Source organism: Peromyscus californicus, unplaced genomic scaffold, assembly GCF_007827085.1.
Source record: "Peromyscus californicus insignis strain IS unplaced genomic scaffold, ASM782708v3 Scaffold_16__1_contigs__length_79575227, whole genome shotgun sequence".
Lineage (NCBI taxonomy): Eukaryota > Metazoa > Chordata > Mammalia > Rodentia > Cricetidae > Peromyscus > Peromyscus californicus.
This window is the reverse complement of record NW_026294458.1, coordinates 67,867,151-67,889,974: the sequence shown is the minus strand read 5'-3', so window position 1 is coordinate 67,889,974 and position 22,824 is coordinate 67,867,151. Positions and strand designations below refer to the sequence as shown.

General features: G+C 36.8%; 1 non-coding gene across 1 annotated transcript; it reads right to left on the bottom strand.

Moving 5' to 3' along the window:
- Positions 1 to 15,740: 15,740 nt before the first annotated feature.
- Positions 15,741 to 15,813, bottom strand: Trnak-cuu (transfer RNA lysine (anticodon CUU)). The gene has a single exon. It is a non-coding gene; the product is annotated as a tRNA-Lys (tRNA).
- Positions 15,814 to 22,824: the final 7,011 nt, after the last annotated feature.

The window sequence follows — 22,824 nt, the reverse complement described above, 5'->3', positions numbered from 1 at the left end:
GGAAATGCCTTCTGTTTGTGCTTCCATAGCTCATTTTATAAACATTTAAACAATAAAACAAGTTTAATGTTCTTAATTATTGTTTGAATGTTATACATATTAAATATATTAAGCACACATAAATAAATGCATATGTAACATTCTAAAACACAAGTTAATAATTATTTGCAGACTTGGGCTCACCTAGTTCTACAGTTTATGTATGCTTTTGAATTCTTGCATTGGTCTGTTCGCTATTGTATAATCATTTGTGTATAGAATTTGAAAAATCTCTTTTGCTAAAAATAGTAACTTCCAGGAAAGGTCTCATCCCTTATTACTTACCCTATTATTCATTTTCTATGGCTGATAATCTTTTAATGCCCTGTTTCAAATACATATGGCTTTTAAAATTTTTTGAAAAATATATAAGGTCGTACATCATGGATTCATATTCTGCTCATGATCTCCCCAAATTTATACACAAAGTCTTCTCTTGTGGTTAGTGATATGAATACATTCCTGTGGTTTTGCAGTCAAGGGGAGTATAGTGTAGTGGGCCCCCTGGGTTAAAACAAAAAGGCTTATGGTGTACTTTGGCTCTATGTTCCCTATGACTTTCTTCATAGACCAGCATCCATGAGAAGGATTTGCTTTGTTTTTCTAATCAGCAGCAGCTGGGAGAAACAGCATCCAAAAGAGAGGAAATACAGCAGAGAGAACTGCAAACCATCTTACCAACAGGTGTTCTTAAGGATCAAGTTCTTAAAAAGCTCTGAGGTAAGATGAGATGCACTTTGCAGATGAACTGTCCCTGATGCTTAAGGGAGAATAGCAGGAATTTGCATACAATTGAGATTTGGTTCCCTTCCTGTTGTACCAAGGATTGAATTTTTTCAGAAGGCAATTTTGAATAAAGAAAAAGAGGTGAACTTACATAAAATATCCACATAGAATAATTCTATTTTGGTTTTTATTTTTAATAATAGAGTCTCATTCTGCATCTCAGGCTATCTAAAACTCACTAATGTACCCAATAATAACCATACACTCAGATGAATCTTCTAGCCTCAGCCTCACGAGAGCTATGATTACAAGCCTGAATGAATACACCTGACACCATTTTAATTTGAATTGTTAATCATATTTTCAATCCTAACATGTACACACACATACATATGTGCACATATATTCACTAATAATGTTACATTTCTTTTATGATTTAAGGGCATTCACCTGTAATGTGATTGTTATAATTTAAACATCATTCATAAAGAGCACAAGAATATATCCATATTTGTTGTAGCCCAGTTCAGAACACTTAGGAGACGGGGTCAATCAAGATGTCCATCCAGTGGTGAGTAGATAAGAAAATGTGATCCATAGACACAATGGAATATTAATCATCTGTAAAGAAAAACAAAATCATGAAATTTACAAGTATGGCTGGAGATGGAAAGATTATAATGAAGATGCACAAGTACAAGAAGACATGCACCCTATATTCTCTCTCATATATTTGGATTTGAGATCTTCCCTATGCTTAAATTAGAGTACACAGGAAATCAAAGAAACTACAAATGACCCCATGGACAGTGCCTCAAAGGAAAGCAGATAGTAAAATACAGATGAATGAAAGTGGGAAGGAAGATTTCAGGGAGAAGAAAGGTTCAAGCACGTAGGGGAATGAGGTACTGGAGGAAGGTTTACCAAAAAGGAAGGGTAGATGTTGCCTAGTTAGGGATACCATTGCTCTAATGAAGCACAGTAACCAAAAAATGGGTAGGAAAGGGTTTATTTGGCTTACACTTCCACATATGAGTCCACTGTTGAAGGAAGTTAGGTCAGGAACTCAAACAGGGCAGGAACATGGAGGCAAGAAATGTTACAGAAGTCATGGAGGAGTGCTGCTTACTGGCTTGCACTTCATGACTTGTTCAGCCTACTTTCCTGTAGAATGTAGGACCACCAGCCCAAATGTGGTCCCACTCACAATTAGCTGGGCCTTTCTACATCAATCACTAGTTAGTAAAATGCTCTGCTGGCTTGCCCGCAGCCTGCTCTTCTGGAGACATTTCCTCAGTTGACATCTCCTCCTCTCAGAAGACTGTCGTTTGTGTCAAGTTGGCATAAAACTATCAAGCACAGATGGAAAAGAAAAAAAGTTCAATTACAGGTCATAGAGCATGGGAGACATGAATTGAGAGGCGCATACGCTTGGGGTTAAGGATACAGTGATTGGCGAGAGGAGAGGGCAATGACTAGGTGAGCCAAAACTATGGCTACATGAAGAAGCTTTCTGGAAATCCACTAGTTTGTATGTATGAGTTATATTGATCTTAGAACCTCAAAGGCAAATTATAAAAACAGCACAGACTGTCACTGTTGGTTTTAACTGCTTTCTGTAACTAGATGGAAAGACTCCATTGGTGAAAACTACTCATGTTGGATGTAGGACATATAAACACATAGAAATCTTGAAATCTGAGATACAACTAATGATATGAATGATGACATGGGTTCATATATTTGCAAGTAGAAGCAATAGTCTTAAAACCAAACTTTGTACTACTTTTCTTGAAAAAATAGAAGTTTTCATTCCCTTTTATGTTGAATAAATAAAGAAGAAATGTCATTTCAGAAATATTTTTGGACTTCCAGTTTTATTCAGTAGACAGATTAACGTTACCCAAAGATTGTATAACCTTCTAATGAGACACTTTCTCATCCATACTTACTTCTGCTGTGTTCCCATAGCTATGAAATGGAAACAGCCTAGATATCCATCAACTAATGAATGGATAATCAGGAGATTTTTTTTAGCTCTGAATTCCAAACTCTTACTAACCTTTCCTGTAAGAGAGTCAAATATCAACAAATTATTAGTATTATTAGCTTGTCTGGGGACAAATGACTTTTACAGAGTCTTTATAGACTAATTTTGCTTCTAAACAAAGCTGTTCATTAATTTAACAGTGATGGGGAAAAAAACAAATTAAACATGTAGTTTAATTAGAACAATTGAAAGAATATGGGTTTTCTCTCACCCTAGACTTGAAAAGGGTGATCTAACTCTGCTCTTTACTATGTGATTTCTTTATTTCTGCTAAAATGTGCTTTCCTCTGTCAGAAATGTAGTTCTCCCAGTCTTCCAGGGTCTCACAATTAAATTCTTCATACCTCCAAATTATGAATATATCTTATGTAAATGTGTTGTATTTAAGCAAATAGCCATATAACAAGCACTTTTGAATCTGTAATTCAGTGTTCCACCATACCTAAACCTAAGCAATTCCTAGGTATAAAGAATCATATTATAGCTTCATCTATGCAGAAGCTGGTAGGGTAACTCATGTTTATATCTAGATGAACATCTATATTCATACAAAGGTATTATTTTGACCATTACTAGTTTCTCTGCTTTTTTCTTTTCTAGTTTACTAACTCCTGATGCCCCTGCTTCCCAAGTTAACTGCCCTCAACCGTCCCTTACAACGTTTCAGCCTCTGTGTTTATATTTTCTTCTTGTAAGTCATTTCTTCTTATCTCAAATCTTTTTCTCAAAGCACAGGTTTTTCCACTTATTTCTAGTTTCTTTATCTTTGGAGCTCTGGCCCCTGCCTGACTGTTTTTCTAGCATTTTGCTCAGTGGTTCGTTAACTATGTTCACTGTGCTTTTGGATTTAGAATCTTCTTAGTGAACTGAATGATCACTGTGTTTTCTTTACCTCAGTTCTAATGAACTTGACTTGAACTGTTGTTTTTTAGTTTCTTCCTTTGGCTGTGAATTTTTCTCTTGAAAAGGCAACTATTACTTAGGGTTCTGGTAAATCAAAATGTTGCTATACTTGAAAATACTCTAACATAAATGAATCATGCACCCAAGGAAAAAAATTATACTTTCAATATGACTTTTATAGAATTTTAAAACAAATAAATAAAGTCTACATCAATATTTTTTTAATTCAGTCAACCAAATCAAGGCTGTTCTCTTTTTCTTTCTTTCTTTTTTTTTTCCCAAAAGACTTGAGCTCAGTAAAATGCACATGACTGTTTGCCAAGCAATTCTTTTTTTTTTTTTTTAATTTTTAAGCCCATGGGTGTTTCAACTGAAATTCAACCCACATGTTTCTGATTCATTTACACTTAATTCATTAAAATTGCGTTTTGTAAGAGTTATTTGATGTCCAAGAGCCTTATGAGTCTTTTTATATGACTTTTTATGCCATTTTTCCCTCAAAAACAGGAAGTGGTATTTTGCTAAGATCTCAAACTCCAACAGAATTTTACTGCATGCATAAAGCACACCATGATGATTGCATCTCCCTTGGGTTGTCTTTTACTAGACCAGAACACCTGAAGTAGTTATCAGAAGAAGACTGCATTGTTAATGACATCCCCAAATCTCTAACTCAAGGCCAAAATGTATCTCCCTAGAGAGGGAGACTTCCAAAATTAAGCTTTCAAAGGACTTGCAAAATCAATCCATATTCACATGAACATGTGAGCACAATGCTCTAAATAAGACAGTTCATAGGTCAGACATCTAATATGTGTAAGTTTTAGGAAATCACTGATTTGTTATTAAATCTTGCTTGTTTAAATATAAGCTTTCCTTCTTTCCCTCATCTCACCCCAAGCAAAGGATATCACACAAGACAATCAGGGGAGAGAGAACATGCATCAGATCTAAGCGAGTATTAAGCATGTGCTCAGTGATAGAGAAACACTTTATCTTTTGGTCATAGGTCATATTTTTTTTAAAACAAGGGTAAAACTTTTAGAACTAAGTGCCATTTTAGTGGGAGATATTTTAGTGAAGCATTTTCTATGTGCCAAAAAGAGAAAAAGTTGCAGTGCTTGTATAATGGCATAGACTTGGTCCTGCTTGTATGGTACTGAAGGACATATTTTAGGACCCTTGAAGTCAGGACCAAATCTACAGTCCTTATTCAAAACCCAGCTCCTAAACCATGACAGTGTGTGCTAATGGATTAACCTCCCCATACAGGAAAATCCTGTGAAGGAATCAAAGCCCCTGCAGTACCATTTTGGATCAGATCTTCTTCAGCCCAAATCAAAACCACTGTATCTCCCAGAGTTCCCGTTTCTGTAAATCTAAGTTCCCACAGTCTGCATTCAGACACTGTAGCTTTGCCTTTAGACAGAGTCGTACAGTATGTGGGTCCTCCCAGATTATGTCACATTTCTTAGCATATTTTGAAGGTATGTGTTGTTTCCATTGCATCACTTTCCCATCTTATAATCTCTTCTGAGTTGTATTTCACCTTCTGAAATGAAAAAAAAAAATGACTAGCACAAAGTAGCAGAGGGATTTGCATTGTTTATATGATATGATTTTATTTTCCAATGCTGTTTGGAAAAACTTAAATATCTCGATGCTGAATCTGAAACTCTTGCAAGTTTGCATTCTCTTCTAGGATTCAGAAATAGTAATGCAGCAATCACCTAGCATGGACAAGGCCCTGTGTTGAAAAAAAAAACTGAACCAGAAATATTAAAGCAAATTACAACAAAAATACAGCACTTGTACATTGTATAAAGATTCCTCATTTTGCAAAAAAAATGTCTTACACTAATATACACTGTGGTAGTTTGAATGTAATTGGCCCCCATTAGCTCATAGGAAGTGACACTATTAGGACTTATGACCTTGTTGGAGTAGGTGTGACCTTGTTGTGTGGGGGCAGATTTTGAGATCTCTTATGCTCAAGCTACACCTAGTAGGGCAGACAGACAACTACTTGTTGCCTGCCGGTCAAGATGTAGTACTCTCAACTCCTTCTCCAGTACCATGTATGCCTGCAGACCACTATGTCACACCATGATGACAATGAACTAAACCTCTGAAAATATAAACCACCTCAAATAAATGTTCTTCCAGGTAGTGGTGTTTCTTCACAGCAGTAGAAAACCTAACATGCACCAAGAATTTAGAATCTATTAAACAGTGTAAGGAAAGCTATATTTGCTTTTCAGAGGTACTTTTTTGTTTGTTTGTTTGTTTTGTTTTTTCGAGACAGGGTTTCTCTGTGTTGTTTTGGTGCCTGTCCTGGATCTCACTCTGTAGACCAGGCTGGCCTTGAGTTTACGGAGTTCTGCCTGGCTCTGCCTCCCAAGTGCTGAGATTAAAGGCATGCACCACCACCACCGAGTCAGAGATTGTTTTTATATGTAAGCAATACAGCAATAGGCGGTAGCATCATACAAAACTATTCTTTTAGAAATAATATATTAGCAGCAAACTTAATTAACTCACGTTTTAATTTCCTTTGAGAGTCAAAAATATTAAGCTTGGTTAACTATCATGATTCTCTTATCAAACAAAAGAGCTCTTACAAAACTATTATGTAAATGTCAATATCCAGAAATCTGTCAGTAAAATCCAAAATAGCTTGTGTTAACACACATCATAATTTTTATTTTTTTAATTTTTATTTATTGATTTTTTTGTTTTGTTTTTTGAGACATGGTTTCTCTGTGTAGCTTTGCGCCTTTCCTGGAACTCACTTAGTAGCCCAGGCTGGCCTCAGACTCACAGAGATCGACCTGGCTCTGCCTCCCGAGTGCTGGGATTAAAGGTGTGTGCCACCACTGCCCGACTTACATCATAATTTTTAAAGAACACCAAGGAAAGAACAATTAGTCTTTAGTTCTCATTATGTTTAGTGTCTCAGACATAAGCTGGTTATTAAATCAGATTTGAAAAGACGGTAATGGAGTCTATGTAAACATTTTCTTGAGGAGAATTACAGATTTTAATCTGAAAATATGATGCTTATGTTTTAATTGTGCATCTTTTCCATTTTTATTTAAACATCCCAAGAATATCATCTATTAAAGATAGAACAGAAAGAATACATTGGATTTCTGCATGTGAAGCATTTTTAAATTTTGTGAATGTCAAACCCAGCAAGAGAATATTTTTCCATATAAGGTGATTGTCCTCAGGTCTTCTGTTGCTGAAGCACTGTGTTGTATGAGAATATCAGCCATTATACCACTTGTCTGCTTTATGGAATTAACTACATTTTTCCACTGTTCAGTTTCACTCTGTGGTTCCCATAACTTAGCCTGCAGATATGGTTCTGGCCTGGGAAGCATTATCCATCAACATCCACAGCTGATAGTACAGGGTCTACATCATCATTACTTTGATCTGCTCCAGCTGGAAGATTGCCAGTAATTATTGAGGATAATACCTTAAATCATGGCTAATTCTACCCCTTTGCATGAGGAATTACTGCCCACAGACTCAAAGAAGGTGAGGACACATAAAATATCCTTTATCATAGGAAGGTTACAGGCTTATACACCCACACCATATCTGTATGTAGTCATGAATGCTAGCTTTCCAAGTGGGCTCCAGAAAATGGCATTGTCTGTGCTGTCCACTCTCCTCATCTAAGCACAGAGATGAATTAGAAAAACCTCTGCAATGACTCACATGCTTCTTCACTCCCATCACTCTGGAAATAAAGTCTAGACTATGCATCCAAGACTTTAATGGAAATGGCTGTTCTGATGCTATCTTTGTATGTTAAATATTGCATAATAGAAAGGACAAGAGAAAATTAGGAATCCTTTGCTTTGAACAAATACAGTTTTCTTGTCATCCTTTTCCTCCATCTCTTCATGTAATCAAAAGGAAAATGGCATTTTCCCAGTAGCTTCAGTCAAATAATGAGGGAAATTTCAGGAAAATGAAAGAAAGACTCCAATCTCCAGGCCTTTGATTTGACCCCTGATTTCTGGAGACACTGAGTATATTGTGGCTTTCTGAGCAAGGATAAAACAAGCCATATTTTATTTTTAGTGATGATTTCTCAGAGGTATAATATACTGGCTTGTGTTACTCTAAAGTAGATTTGACCAAAAGTTTCTTAAGACAGGAAAAAAAAAAAACTGAAAAAAGAAGTAGAGTTGGGTTGAATTCTAGTGGCCTGCTTCAAAGAATATTTCTGGAAAAGTCCCGGATGATCTTTCAGGACCGTCACTAATATTCCCCTAGAGGGTAAGACCACTTTCAAATCACTAAGTGAAAGGAAAGATGACACTATCTTGCCAGTGTCCCCTACACATAACCCTATCCTTCTTACTCCCACATGCGCTATCCTGGGACTTACTTAAGAATATATGGGGGAGAAGAAAGATGGAGGCATGTGCTAGGAGAAGTGGAGGGAGAGGAAACTGTGGTCAAGAAGTATGATATGAAAGATAAGAAAAAAAGAAAAGAGTGGCTTCATGCAGCAGAGAGATAAAGTGGTCAAGGACAGGAAAGGTACGCAGTCGTCTTCATGACTAAGGCTCTAAGATTGGGCAAGCCCAAGAAAAGAGAGGCATGGACCATTAAATAGTGAGTATTTGCAACATGAATCTTTAATCTGGCTCATACTATAGTCATACTATATAGGCTCATACTATAAGCTGGAACTGTATCTGTGTGGTTGGGGCTTCATACATGTGCACTAGAGATTGAACTTGTAGCATGGAGAATGCTAAGCTCATGCTCTGCTATTGAGCTATATCTTAGTCCCTGAATTTTTAATATTCTGGAAACATAGGTACTAATATCTGATATGTTATACTAGGCTCTGCTGGAGGTTTTATTTAGTAGGCCAAACCAAATCATATGTAGGTATTTAGAGTAATTCCATTGAAACCTATACATGCATGTGTTATTTTAATTATGTCTATTTACTTGTTTGTGGAGGGGGATTGGGTATATGAATGTAGTGCCCATTGTGGCCAGAAGATTATGTAGGGTCTTCTGGACCATGAGTTATAGGCAGTTGTGAGCCATCTGATTTGGGTGTTGAGAACCAAACCCAAATCCCATGAAAGGACAGTGTACGTTCTTAACTGTTAAGAAGTCTCTACAGCTCCTCCTCATTGTATTTCTATTGATACATCATCATATCCTAAATCAGTTGTTCAATGTCAAACATGCTAAATGCAAGTACTGGTTCAGCCTAACCATCTCATTGTTCCACAAGGGGAACACATTGGGACATAGCTAATTTTGTTTTCACGATATAATAGATTTTACGCAACTGTACTTTCATCGTGTTCTAAAATTACATATTAGTAAAAAAAATAGCTAGAGATTTAAGGTTTATTATATAACGTATTTAAAATTAAAATTTTATTGTCAATATAGTGGAAAGAGTGGAGCAGACATTACAGGAAACTCTATGGGATAGAGTATCAAGACACAAAACAAAGAACAAAATATTGAAGACAACATTGAGTTTGACTGATATGACTAACAAGTTACCACAGCTAATTTTAAAGAACAGGAAGCTCAAAATGTTGATGACATTGCTGGCATCTTGCTGCTACTGGATTCTTACCAATCTTGGCTACTTGAGAGAACAAGGAAATTTTACAAAGTAGCAATAAAAGAAAGGAAGAGGAGCTAAAACTTCAAGCAGACCAACTCCACATTGTATAATTGCTTGGCTCAAATTTAAGATTGTATCACATATTTCTACTAAGTGTATAATCCATTAATAGCAAGTGTGTTTCCCTTGTAGGGTAATCAATACATTTTTCAAGGTTCTATTTTTTTTTTATTGTGTGTATGGGTGTTTGGCCTGCATGTATTTCTATGTAGCACGTGTGGGCAGTGACTTTGGAGACCAGAAAAAGGCGATGGATCATCTAGGACTGGAATTACAGAGAGTTACTTGCTACCACGTGGGTGCTGGGAATTGAATTGGGTCCTCTGGAAGAGTAGCTAGTGTTCTTAACCACTGAGCCATCACTCAAGAGAAACTGTCCTAAATCAGACAGTAGTACATTAAGACTATAATTATTTCACTATTTGAAATAAGGTTAAACCAGAAAGTTTACATGGAGTTAAAAAGTGACCAGATATTTAAAATGAGTCAAACTGAATGTGCTTTGTTCAGTTCAGGTCTGTTAAATATCAAGGGTGGACGTGCCAACCTTGCATAAGATCAGCACTTAAATCGGTCAGCTATCTCTGCTGATAAATAACAGAGAGACAGAGACTGCCTTTTAAAACTAAATGATCCCAAGAAGGCAAAAGTTGAGCCCTTCTGAATCATATCAGTAAACACACATTTCTGTTTGGTCTGTTTGCCTGTCCATTCTTTTATGTTAAAACCTACACAAACATCAAACCCATTCTCATAATTTATTTCGATGACTAATACACACATTGGAGGGGTAAAAAACATATGGAATGATAGGAGAGAGTCAGTTTTAGTGGCAACCACAAATGCCTTTACTACTTGTCTCTTTATAGTAAGTACTTGGGTTAGGAACAAAGACCGCTAGGTAGAGAGCTTAATAATCATCAACCTTCTCAAAGCAAAGGACAAAACAACCACTGTGCACTTCTGATCTGTCAGCAGTCTCTCTTCTAGTTCATTCATCACATGGCCCCTAGATTTAACAAGAACCCACTTCAAAGACCACAGAAAACCCACCTCTTCAACAAAAGTCCTCTTTGAGCCTTTGCAGAGTGATTGCTTCTTTTACTCTTTATCCCAGAGGTGAATTTCAGGTTTGCTGATACCATAATCTTAAGCAATAGTCCCAGAAAATCTAAAGAATTATCACTGACTTTCTCCCATGGCAAAGTTATTGTGATTCTAGTAATATTCTTAGTGTTTTCATTTATATTTTAAAAAAACCCTGAATTGAGGAAACACAAGGTGTAATTTTACTTATGTCACAGTAAAAAAAAATATTTAGGAAAAAAAAATTAAAGGGTGGTGTTTAGGCATGGTGTGATGGTGCTTTCTGCCAAGACTGATAACCTGAGTTTGATACCTGGGACTCACATGGTGGAAGGAGAGAACCAATTCTAGCAAGTTGTCCTATGATCTCCACATACTTGCCGTGGTATTATCACTACCTACAACCCCAAATAAATAAAATAAAAAAGATAATGTAAGATATGGCCCTCTATATTAGCTCAGGTAGGGGGCCTGAGAGATATCTCAGAGGTTCTGAGCAGCCCTTGTAGAGAAACTCAGTTGGGTTCCCTTCCTACCACCCATGTCAACTCTGGCTCCAGGCGATGTGAGGTTCTCTTCTTGCCTCTGAAGACTCCTGCATACATGTGTTGAACATATACTCACATAGGTCATACATACATACATACATAATCTTTTTAAATTTCCAGAAAAAAAGCTCTGAAGGTAAAAATTTAAAAAATAATCTCTATTGTAATTGCCAGATTTCACACAGTTCTCTTCCATCCATATGTTATAAATATGAAAGGTAAATAGCAAAGATTGCAAGAAAATATTAATGAATTTATGACTGCCTTTCAGAGTCTCTTCGGGGGATGTCTTGATGTGATAATAAACTTTTGGTAGTCATTTATTTTCTCTTTGTGCATACTAGGGACAGTTTTTTTTATCTAAATACTTCCTTATGTATTTTTAATTAGAATGAATATTAATTTTGTGCATGCTAGGTTGATCTTCTTCACATGAAGTAGAGGTTACATCATTCTGTTGTGTGGAAGGTGGAATCAGGAGGAGAAACAGTGGGAAGCCTCAGGTCACTTTGTAGGAACACGGGCTCAAGGGCAGAAGCTTAGTTCAAGTTCCTCTTTTCCCAGGACCTTGTCTATGACTCTTGGACTTCAGGTCCTCTGCTGCTTCTGACAACACTGGTTGTGCCATTTACTTGGACACAAGCAAGTCATGTGCTACTTTGTATTTTTAGTCATGTAAGCTGACTCAAACTTTCTGGAAGCACATTCCAAACCTTATATCAGAAAGATCAAAGAACAGGGACTTTGTTATGACTCAAAATTTAGAAATTGCCTGTATATAATGTTTTAGAAAGATCAAAACAGACATACACAAACATTTTTTAAAAATATAAAATAATGTCATTGATGTTAATATGTGCATAGAGGTTATCTAATGTCTCGTTGTAACCACAAAGGGTTGGCTGTGGCACAGAGTCAGAGAATCAAAACTGAAATGATTTGTTCATTTTTGCATGTGATAATGATTACCAGAGCCATGGCCATCAGAAGTGAGTGCTAGCTACAGGCCCATAAAGTTTCACAAGCCCTAGTGAACACAGATTGCTTAACACAAAGGCATTTTGCTATGCTCTGACACATAGAATGGAAAATAAAAATGATCAAGCTCTGCTCAGCTTTTGGAATGAGAGATCTCCATGTCACTCTTCCTTTGATGTTGAGAATGAGAACTCTAAACCAACGTGGGCTTTCTCCCTTTGCCCAAGATCATTTTCTTAAATATCCCAACTCCAACCACTAGATGTCATGCAGAGATCATAAAGTAAACTGTCTTGGCTGCTCATTATATCTATCACTGCCAGCTTTCTAAGTTCAACATTTAAGGTGGTTTGGGGAAATGTCTGATTGCTATTAACGGTGCTGATCAGTAATGATTAACCCATGCCATGTTTGCAAACACTTCTGACAAATATATAAATACAAAAATGACTCACCCCAAGTGTCGCAAAATAGTATCTCACAAACCCGAAAAGTTAATGCAGACAGAGCAGTTAAAGAATCTGAACTTTTGTCAAATTGTAATAATGTACTATTATATGGTAAGAAAAACTGCAATTCAATCAACTGGGAAAAGGGTGTTCTAGGTTTTTTTTTTAAAGATTTGGACTCAGGAGGCATTTGGATGAAAAATTTGGTTGGCCATGTGCTAAATGAGTAAATATGGTATAGTGCTTAAGTTCTGTGAGTGAAATCACTGTGTCTAAAGTGCAGTGATTGTGAGAATTCAGGAAAGCATGGGACATAGATCATTTGGAAGAGTTTTTGAGATGTTTTAGGTTTTCAGTCAATCATGTCATGTGTTTCAGTTATACCCTCCTCATAATAAAACTGCTATAAAATATAACTATGGAACTAGTAGAGGAAACATAACTAGGAATGGGAAGTGAAGCAACATCCATGCACAAAATTAGAGGTGAGGTTATCCTGAAGCATTGCTAGTTCTTCAGGAAGACAGAAAATGAGACTCTGGACCATGAGAATCTTTGGAATTACCTTGGAATGAAGAAAGAAGTTTGAATCACTTTGATATGTGACAAAGTGTTGCTAAGGTGCATTGGGGTACCTGGTTCTTTCACCCAGATAGGCTATGTTGCATCAAACTTCTGCTTTTTAATATTAATTTTTAATTATCTTACCAAGGGCCAAGTTTTCTTATGGCTTTTTCATATGTCCTAAGTTTTGAAATTGTAGATTACTAAATACAAAGTCCAGTGCCAGAAATGGGATGCACCTCTATAAGTTTACATGTTGTCAGATGGGAAGACCTTTGAGAACTCCAAAACAATATAGGCAATTGTCACTGTTGTTGGCTGCCCACCAGAAATGGATACTAACACCCTTTTGTTGAAGGCTCCACATGCATTTGTCATAGAATACAGAGAACTCAAGCTGGAGCTGAGCTGGGATTTTTCACCTTGCTGGCTAGTACTCACAGTACCAAAGGATGCTATAAAGGCTGATGGGGGAATTGCCATCCATACTTTTACCCAAGATGTGTGAAAAACAAAATGAGTCAAAAAACCAAATAAACAACAACAACAACAAACAAACAAATGGCATGTTGAGATAAGCCTACAGGTACAGTAGTTAGAAAAGTTTGTTATGGACTTGACTTCCTTCCTTCTCATCAGGTGGGAGGCTTGATGCACAGCAGAGATTTGGGCCTGATAGGGCACACTTGGTCAACAGCTTGGGCTGGGGGGGGGGTTCATAGTCTGTAGCAGAAAAACTGCTGTTGTTGTTTTGCTAAATGCACACAATCTTCCATTCAAAATGCCTTGTAAATATGTTCATTCCCTTAGGTCAGTGCTGCTGTCATTGGTCAAAAATGCTTCTATTTCCAACGAGGAGTAGTTCACTACAGAGACCCATAACTGGTCAAAGAGCTGAGAATAAGTGAATGTTAAGGGAATTACTCATAATTGGAACATCCATACCCACTCCAAGTCCCAGAGAACATAATGTAAGAGAGGGAAGGATGACTGTCAGAGCCACAAATAGGGTCGATATTGTGGCACACTGTCTTCCAGGCACAACAAAAGTTCCAGGTGTCACCTTTGAACTCAGAACAGCTGTGACTAATAAACAATATTCTCATAAGATCAGAGCCCTCAATACCCTGCTATGAAAAGAGAGGCCTCCCCTACTTATAAGGCCTCATTTCCTTCTGAGGATGTATACACAGGTAGTGGTTAGCTGTTGTTGGGGGGAGAGAGAGAGATTTCTTCAGTGGCATAGCCATTAATAAGATATCCAGGCTCCTGTAAAATCCTAATGAAATAATCTTTTCAGTACACACACACACATGCAGAGAGAGAGAGAGAGAGAGAGAGAGAGAGAGAGAGAGAGAGAGAGAGAGAAGGATTAATTAGGAAGAGAGTTATTAGGAGTGAGAGGAGACCATATAGGAAAATTGGGTGTTAACATGATCAAAATGTATTGCATACATTTGTAAATGTTACAATGAAATTTGTTAGCCTATAATTGTGAATAATTAATATATGTTACTAAAATATAAGGAAAGAAGGCAAAGATATACTAGTATTATTTTGCTAACTGGCAGAGTATTAAACCAACTCCTAATGACCTATTATCATACCAACAGAATAAGGCATTTCTCAGTCCTCAACAGAGAAACTCCTGATTGTAGTAGATGATGATCAACACAGAGACCCACAACTGGCCAAGGTACAGAGGATTAGAGATGATAGACTGTCCACCTGAAAATGGAACATTGATACCACATTTCATCCTCCAAAGGTTCAGGCCAACAGAGAAGCTAGTGGCAAATTCTTAGCTACTGAAGAAGGATAGGTCAATTTTCTCTATGAGTATAACCCCTGGTAATTGACCACTGTCTAGTGGAAAGCAACACATCCAACAATTTTTAGGTAGCAAAATGTGGAAAAGGAAGGAAATAGATTTGGTAAGAGTTAAGGGATCTTAACACATTGTATCAAAACACATTGTATAAAACACTCAAAATTAAAAAATGTGGAATAAGATACATGGCAAATTATGAGTTTGTAGATTAAAGGAACATTTTGCCATATGAGCAGAAAATGATACAAGTTCATAAAGTTCTATCTAAGGAACTCAGGATTTTTTTTCTCCATGCAATAATGTTTGGGCAATACTAAAACTTAGAGTCACACAATTAGATACATATTTTATAAATGTTCCTTTGGTTTTATTTTGCAGGTTGTGTTTGGCAAGTTGATGTTTCTTGAGGAGCTATATGGTGATATTTTATTTGTATTAAAATGTTATTTGTATGTTAATAAATAAAGTTGCCCGGGGGTCAGAGCTATTAGCAAGCCATAGGAAAGCAGGGCAGTGGTAGCGTATGCTTGTAATTCCAGCACTTAGTAGGCAGAGCTGGGTAAGTCTCTGTGTGTTCAGGGATACAGCCATTATTGGATACACATGCCTTTAATCTTAATACCAATCATGGAAAACCTGGAGGCCTATACAGACAGGCTGTGAGGAGGCGGTCATGTGGTTGGGTTTACAACCAATGAGAAGGCAGGACAGGAACTCTATATAAAGACTTTAACACAGGGGTAGCTCTGGTTCGGAGAGGTAGGACCACTGCAGGAGGAAGGGTAAGGTTTTGGCTCTTGGCTCTGACCTCTTGGCTTTCTTCTTTGCATTGGTTCTGTGTTTATTGTTTGATGGGAAGGTTGGATACATCTACATTTGGCGCCCAACGTGGGGCTCGAACCCACGACCCTGAGATTAAGAGTCTCATGCTCTACCGACTGAGCTAGCCGGGCTTTATGAGAAAGGAACAACAGCTGCAGAGAGACATTGGATAATAGAAAAAACTACAGAATTAAATCAACCTATATACTTTAAGGATGTGCTGACCTCAGAATGGAAACCAGGGTATGCGTTACGTTGGGGACGAGGTTTTGCTTTTATTTCTACAGGAGAAGATAAGCTGTGGGTACCATCAAAATTGATAAAGGTTCGATTTGAACAAGAGAGACCTCTTAATTAGAGGAGGTGATAGTTCATCAACTATCGTAAACATCCAATTTAAACTAACTTACACCAGTAACACATGCCTTTTCATTTAATCAGATAACTTGTCAAAAAGGAACATCCCCAAAAAACCTTGGGGAAAGGTTTTTGTTTTTGTCTTTTAGGAGAATGAAGGTTAACGAATTTGAAGAACACTGGACAAATGAGACAACTGAAGAAAAGGAACAAATCATCTATCCTAAGAAACAGAGTGAAATGGCGTATGGGTATGTTATCTAAAAAAATTTTATGTCTTCCTAAATGTTTGTTTCTGCTTTTCTTTAAAGATTTAACACTATTTAACTTCTAATAGTCCCAGTTCAATTAAAATTTAAAGCTGACTTTGGAGTTGGAGAATGGCTCTCTCCTTCTTTAAACTCAAGCATGTTGTTAAAAGGAAAATGCAAACTCCCTGTATCATGCCAGAGGAAAAGAGCCATCTTCTGCTATGGGACAGGAGAAAAGCCAAATTAATTAAGGGACTATTCTATTACGAATCTCAACTCTTTGATTCTATTCTGATTCTTTAAACTTTTCTTAAAGTATGAATTTTATATCAAAATTTACAAGATCAATATATATATAGATATATATACATTTTAAACTTTGTTAAGATATAAATGGTCATATAGAGTACTAACTAATTCTAAAAAGTCGCATATATAGTCTTTGTGTTCGAGTCTCTTATCAGTTTTTTGCAGGAAATCACGGTTAGGCCTAACATCAACTGAAGTCTCCAGGAAGAAGATGGGGCCCCACAACAACAACAATTCCACGTGGACAATAATAACATCACTAAGCTGACAAACATCATCTACAGATCAGCTTTGAACTACAAAGTGCTCAGAGCAATTTTGAGAAGAGCTAGCTGAGATGATCCAGTCTCAAAGACTACTTGAATAAGGATTTGAGATAAACCCTGAATTTTGGCATTATACACAGACTGGATAACGAAGGATATATTTACCTTTCCTAGAATTTGACAATTAACCTAAAATTTTTCTTTCAGGATAAAGATACCTTCGCCCATACCCAGCAGGAAGCAATTTCAAGAATACGACGCCCACATTCCCAAAGAGGTGGTGTGGGGCGGTTGGTTTTTTTGGTCTTTTAATGGGTTTTGGGTCTGGGATAATTTTCATTGATTAGGGGGGTTGGTTACAAGTTGTTGTCAAGGGTTAGGAAAAAGGCTAAGCAAAGGAGATTAGATTTAAGGTTCTTATTAAAAAAAAAAAAAAAAGAAAGAAAGAAAAGAAAAATGTAAATACTTTACATTGGATTGGATTGTTTTATATTGTATACAAATTATATATATTGAAATTGATATTGTTAGAAAATGTTATATATATTTTTCTAATTGTACCGTTCATCTAACAATGTAATGCAATTTTCTGATCCTTGAATGTTATTACCAACTATTAGGATATAAAGAAATGAAAGTTAGTAGTTAGATATTATAATAGAACTTGTAGTTATATTAGGTATGTTTTCAAGATTGAGTAGATATATTTTAGATAGACAGGTTATCTTCAAACCCTTCAGAGATCTACAGAATATGGCATTTAAAATGTTTTAATAACTTAGAAAATTTTTCTTTTTTGTTATGACTATGAGACATGTCGGCTCCTGGCAGTACCAATCTACTTCAGAGAAAATATGGGCATTGAAGAAACTGCATATGGAGTTAACTTTCATTGTGGCAAAAGTTAGCCACTGGACAACAAAGTATCCTCGAATCAACAGGACAAAATGGACAAACAGGACATAAAACAAAGGATTACTGATTCTTGCCAAAACAAGTGTGGTTATGGCTTTATCAAAAGGCATCTTCAGAGGCCAGGACAATATGGCACCATCCCTGAAGTGGCCTTCGCAATTCGAAAAAGGTACAGTGCCCTTTTCTTCGAAGGCAGCTGAACAGGCAGTGGGCCGATGGCCTCTGATGTGCAATGGAACAGCAGCTGAAACAGTTATTCTTGAAGAGTAACTAAGCTCACGCCTCTCAATAGTAGACTGGCATTTGATGGAGGGATATGGAGAAGAATGGGATGCTGAGATGAAGCCATATATACACAGCCAGGAAGAATGGACAGCTGAGTTGGAAAACCATCAGCAATTTCCAGAATTTGAAATCCTGAATCATGACATGACACTGGTGGAATTCAGGTGTTTCTGGTACATGGACTACTCTCACTCAATGTGAGGTTGAACTGTTGACCTTGTGTACATCCTGCTTCACAAATGAGTCTGTCGGATATGCTGGGCCTATAGGCTGAAGATGATGCCCCAGCACTTCGGAGAAACCTCAGGTGACTGTCCAGACAGCTGTCTGTTTCTGTCAACTCACAAATTTTTTGGAGGTTGCTTATGTGCACTTCCTGTTTTTATTTTTGTTAGCTAATATTATTTCCTTCTTGGGTCTCTGAGGGAGTTGAAGATTAGTTAGTTATAGTTGAAGGTTAGTTAGTTATAGTTGAAGATTAATTAGGATACATTTTGAACTTACCAAAATAGGATAGATAATGAAATTATTTTCTCTGAATTTGTCAAATACAAATGGACTAGACATTGTTTAGGTATTTATTACTTGTATATATTGTATATAGTTATTATCCTTTTGTATATAGTTTTTCTTATATTAGTTATAAGCTTTTTCTTTTTTTTCCTTTTTATTAAAATAGAAAAGGGGAAATATGGTGATATTTTATTTGTATTAAAATGTTATTTGTATGTTAATAAATAAAGTTGCCCGGGGGTCAGAGCTATTAGCAAGCCATAGGAAAGCAGGGCAGTGGTAGCGTATGCTTGTAATTCCAGCACTTAGTAGGCAGAGCTGGGTAAGTCTCTGTGTGTTCAGGGATACAGCCATTATTGGATACACATGCCTTTAATCTTAATACCAATCATGGAAAACCTGGAGGCCTATACAGACAGGCTGTGAGGAGGCGGTCATGTGGTTGGGTTTACAACCAATGAGAAGGCAGGACAGGAACTCTATATAAAGACTTTAACACAGGGGTAGCTCTGGTTCGGAGAGGTAGGACCACTGCAGGAGGAAGGGTAAGGTTTTGGCTCTTGGCTCTGACCTCTTGGCTTTCTTCTTTGCATTGGTTCTGTGTTTATTGTTTGATGGGAAGGTTGGATACATCTACAGAGCTACTTCACAGTAATGGATTATGGGATGAGAAGTTTATAGGATCCAGAGGAATAGGAAGTTTTTTTGAGATTGTGCCTCTTAGAAATATCAGAAGCTACATCTATGAAGTCTCACCAATATGACTGCCTAAACATGAACTGAACAAATACAACACTAATTGACATGCTAACACGAATTGAGGAAAGCTCACGAGGCCTCAATCCTACTGAGAATGACAGACAACTAGAAATGCTGTGAATGGAAAACACACACACACATACACACACACACACACACACACACACACACACACACACACACACACACAAAGATTCACAAGTTGCACATAACTTTCAGGAGAATGAAATAATAGAGAACTTTCCTTTTCTATACAACTTTTGCTTACATCAATAAATTCTTAAAGACAAATTACAAGGGGCCAGATTTTTGTTTTTGTTTTGTCAAACACAGTAATGCTATACCTGAATAGTTTATTTTGAAATGATTGCATTTGGTCTTATTTTTCTGAATGTTGAAAGTAATATTTATGATGAAGTAATTTTGAAACACTTATATCTAAAATAGTATTGAAATTATAGTCTAAAAACAAATTGAACACATCATGACCATTCAGTAATTCATGAAGGCATGATACATTGTAGATTGATGATTTGGCACCTTCTGGTGTACCATACAGGATAGCACATGAACTTGTTTGAAATACAGAGTTCAGTAGGAGAACACTTACATTTCCTCAGTTCAGGAGGATATTAAGCCCTCATTTGAAAGAGTCCTTACAAGTCCTAAATGTAGCCTGAAGCTTTTTATAACTTATTTAATTAACTGAATTATTTCATAAATGTGTTTATAATTACCACATTTGTCATATATTTCTTAGGAATATTGTACTCATTCAAATGTACATGTTTGAATTTTAACTATTGTTAAAAAAGATTAATGTGACAGAAAGATTAGGAAAAAATGAATATAGAGCCAATTTTTATTTCTATAGCTAGCACAGCTTTATTTTAAATGTGAATGTTCCAACTACATGATCTCATTGTTTGTTGTGAGAATACTGCTTCATTCAAAGTCAAGTCTGTTAAAGTTTGTTCAACTTTAACAAAATCCATAATAAATAAGCTATTTAATGCTTGTCTTCATTCAAGTTGTGTGTGTGTGTGTGTGTGTGTGTGTGTGTGTTTAGGTGTGGATGTTCTAATTTCAAGTGTTCTAGAAGGAGGAGTCATTCTTGTAGGCATGTCATTTCTTATGGGAGTTTTCATATGCTTTGGGCTGGGAAGAATACCTCTGCCCAAATCCTCACTTTAGCCATTCTCACACTGGTATTGTTGTGGCTGAATGACTTCCATTGTTTTATTCTTTTATTTCTCCCACGTTCTTGTTCAAAAAAGGCATTTAAATTTGACTCAGGTATATTTGTGAATAAACATCCCTCAATTTCAAGTTTTTGAAAGTCATTAGAGGCAGATCCTTCTGCTTTGTAAGTTTCCCCAATAAACCATTTACTTTGGTAAGCTCTGTATATCTAGTTGGTGATGTTATTGTTAGGGAAAAAAATGAGAGCGTTTGGTAACTATGGCAGCAGAGATGTTACGAAGGAAATATGAAGTCTTTTTCCTTGAAGAAATTAGATATTTTCCTTGACTGGTTCGCACCAATCCAAGTCTAGAGGAGTAATGGGATTTTTTTTAAGGTTCACTATTTTAGTCTTGCTCTTTTGGAAATTGTTTGAACAGCCACATCTGAAAAAATAAAATATTTGAGGTTTCAGAAATAAAATTGCTATTGTCAGTTGCCAGCACATCATCCACTTTCAGATAAGCAAACACAGTTAACCCCAATTTAACTAAAAACAAAGGATGGTGATTCATAAATATGGAGTCTCTCTATTTACCTTACTTTTTCTTTTTTCACTAACATAATATTAAGATAAATATTCTGACCACATAAATTTAATGGCAAAAATGTTACTTCTGGTTTTTCTTACTTCCGCTCTTATTTATTACACAACAATTTATTCCCATTTATGTTGATAATTTTGAATGAACTCTTTCTCATAATGAATGACTCAGATCCTGTGTGATTGTCAATTATCATTGAAATAAAAATAATGTTTTTTTATTTTAGAATTAACTGAAAATTGTTTATGTGTGGACTCCTAGGAAAGAATGATATCTGGGTCAACAGAACTCCTTCCAAGAGCCAAAGACCACCTAACAAAAACCAAAATACCAGACATGAGAAGGCTTCTTCTTCTTTTTTTTTTTTTTTTTGGTTTTTCGAGACAGGGTTTCTCTGTGTAGCTTTGCGCCTTTCCTGGGACTCACTTGGTAGCCCAGGCTGGCCTCGAACTCACAGAGATCCGCCTGGCTCTGCCTCCCAAGTGCTGGGATTAAAGGCGTGCGCCACCACCGCCCGGCTTGAGAAGGCTTCTTTTTGGGTTGTGGCCAGAGAGGTCTAAGGGACCCCCAAACATACAGCCTATTGCTGTTGCCCTTGGTTACCTAGCAGTGGTGGAAAATAAGTCCTTATTATGAAGAAGACAGCATATACTTCAGAAATAGAGCCCAGTGGCCCTGGAGCTAAAAAAATCCTGAATGTTTTTTTGATGAGGACTACCTTTCTTGGTATTAGAAGGCATCATGTATACTTTCAAATCAGGAAGGCAACCAACAATACCATCAGCTATCAAGCTTATGAACATCAACAACAAGCATCCCATGATAATCTTTCGAGTGCAGTAGTGGTACACATTCTTGACAGCAATCAATGGCTCTCTAATTGTAATTAAGACCTGATCAATAAGAAGGACACAATGCCTAGTTCTGGAAATATACCTAACAAGTCAGTGCTAGTGAAATCATGGTTATTGGATGAGAATCCACAACCACTAATATACTAAACTAACATAGTCCCTAACAACAATCTATAAATATTTGTCCTTATACCCACAGGTAAATATCACTTCACCCCTCATTAAAAAAAATATCTCTTTGCAATAGATGGAGACCATTATAGGAAACCACAACAATTTAAAGTTGTGGAGGCCAGTCCCAATAGATACAGCTGAAAACACTTCCACACTTGAGGCTAAGGGAACATTACAGAGGAGAGGCCAGAATGATTTTAAGAGCTGGAGGATCAAGGACTTTGCTGTGAGATTGTATCTCTTAGTGAGCCAAACAAGGACACCATCACACACTCCATATGTACAGAGAAAATCCTGTGAGGCCTCAACACTACACAAAGAACTAAATCAACTGAGGAATGCTGGGAGCAGGAGAGGTGGCCCTACCCAGAGATGAGTACACCAATTGATTTTCAGGTCCCAAACAGCCAGCCCTGAAAACATACATTTTATGTACTCAAAAGGTTATATTTGTTGTAATTTAAAAAGAGTAGGAAGGGTCACACCATACAACAGGGTCCATGTGGGAGTTTTATTGGGGAGAGGGGAGAGAAGGGACAGAGAAGGGAGCAGAGACCAGTCCCTGGGGACAAGAGTGAAGGAAGAGAAAGAGACAGAAGGTGGGCAAGACCCACCTTTCATAAGGAAAAGTAGCAAATGTGCACAGGAAGTGCTCTTAGTGGCTGCAGCTGA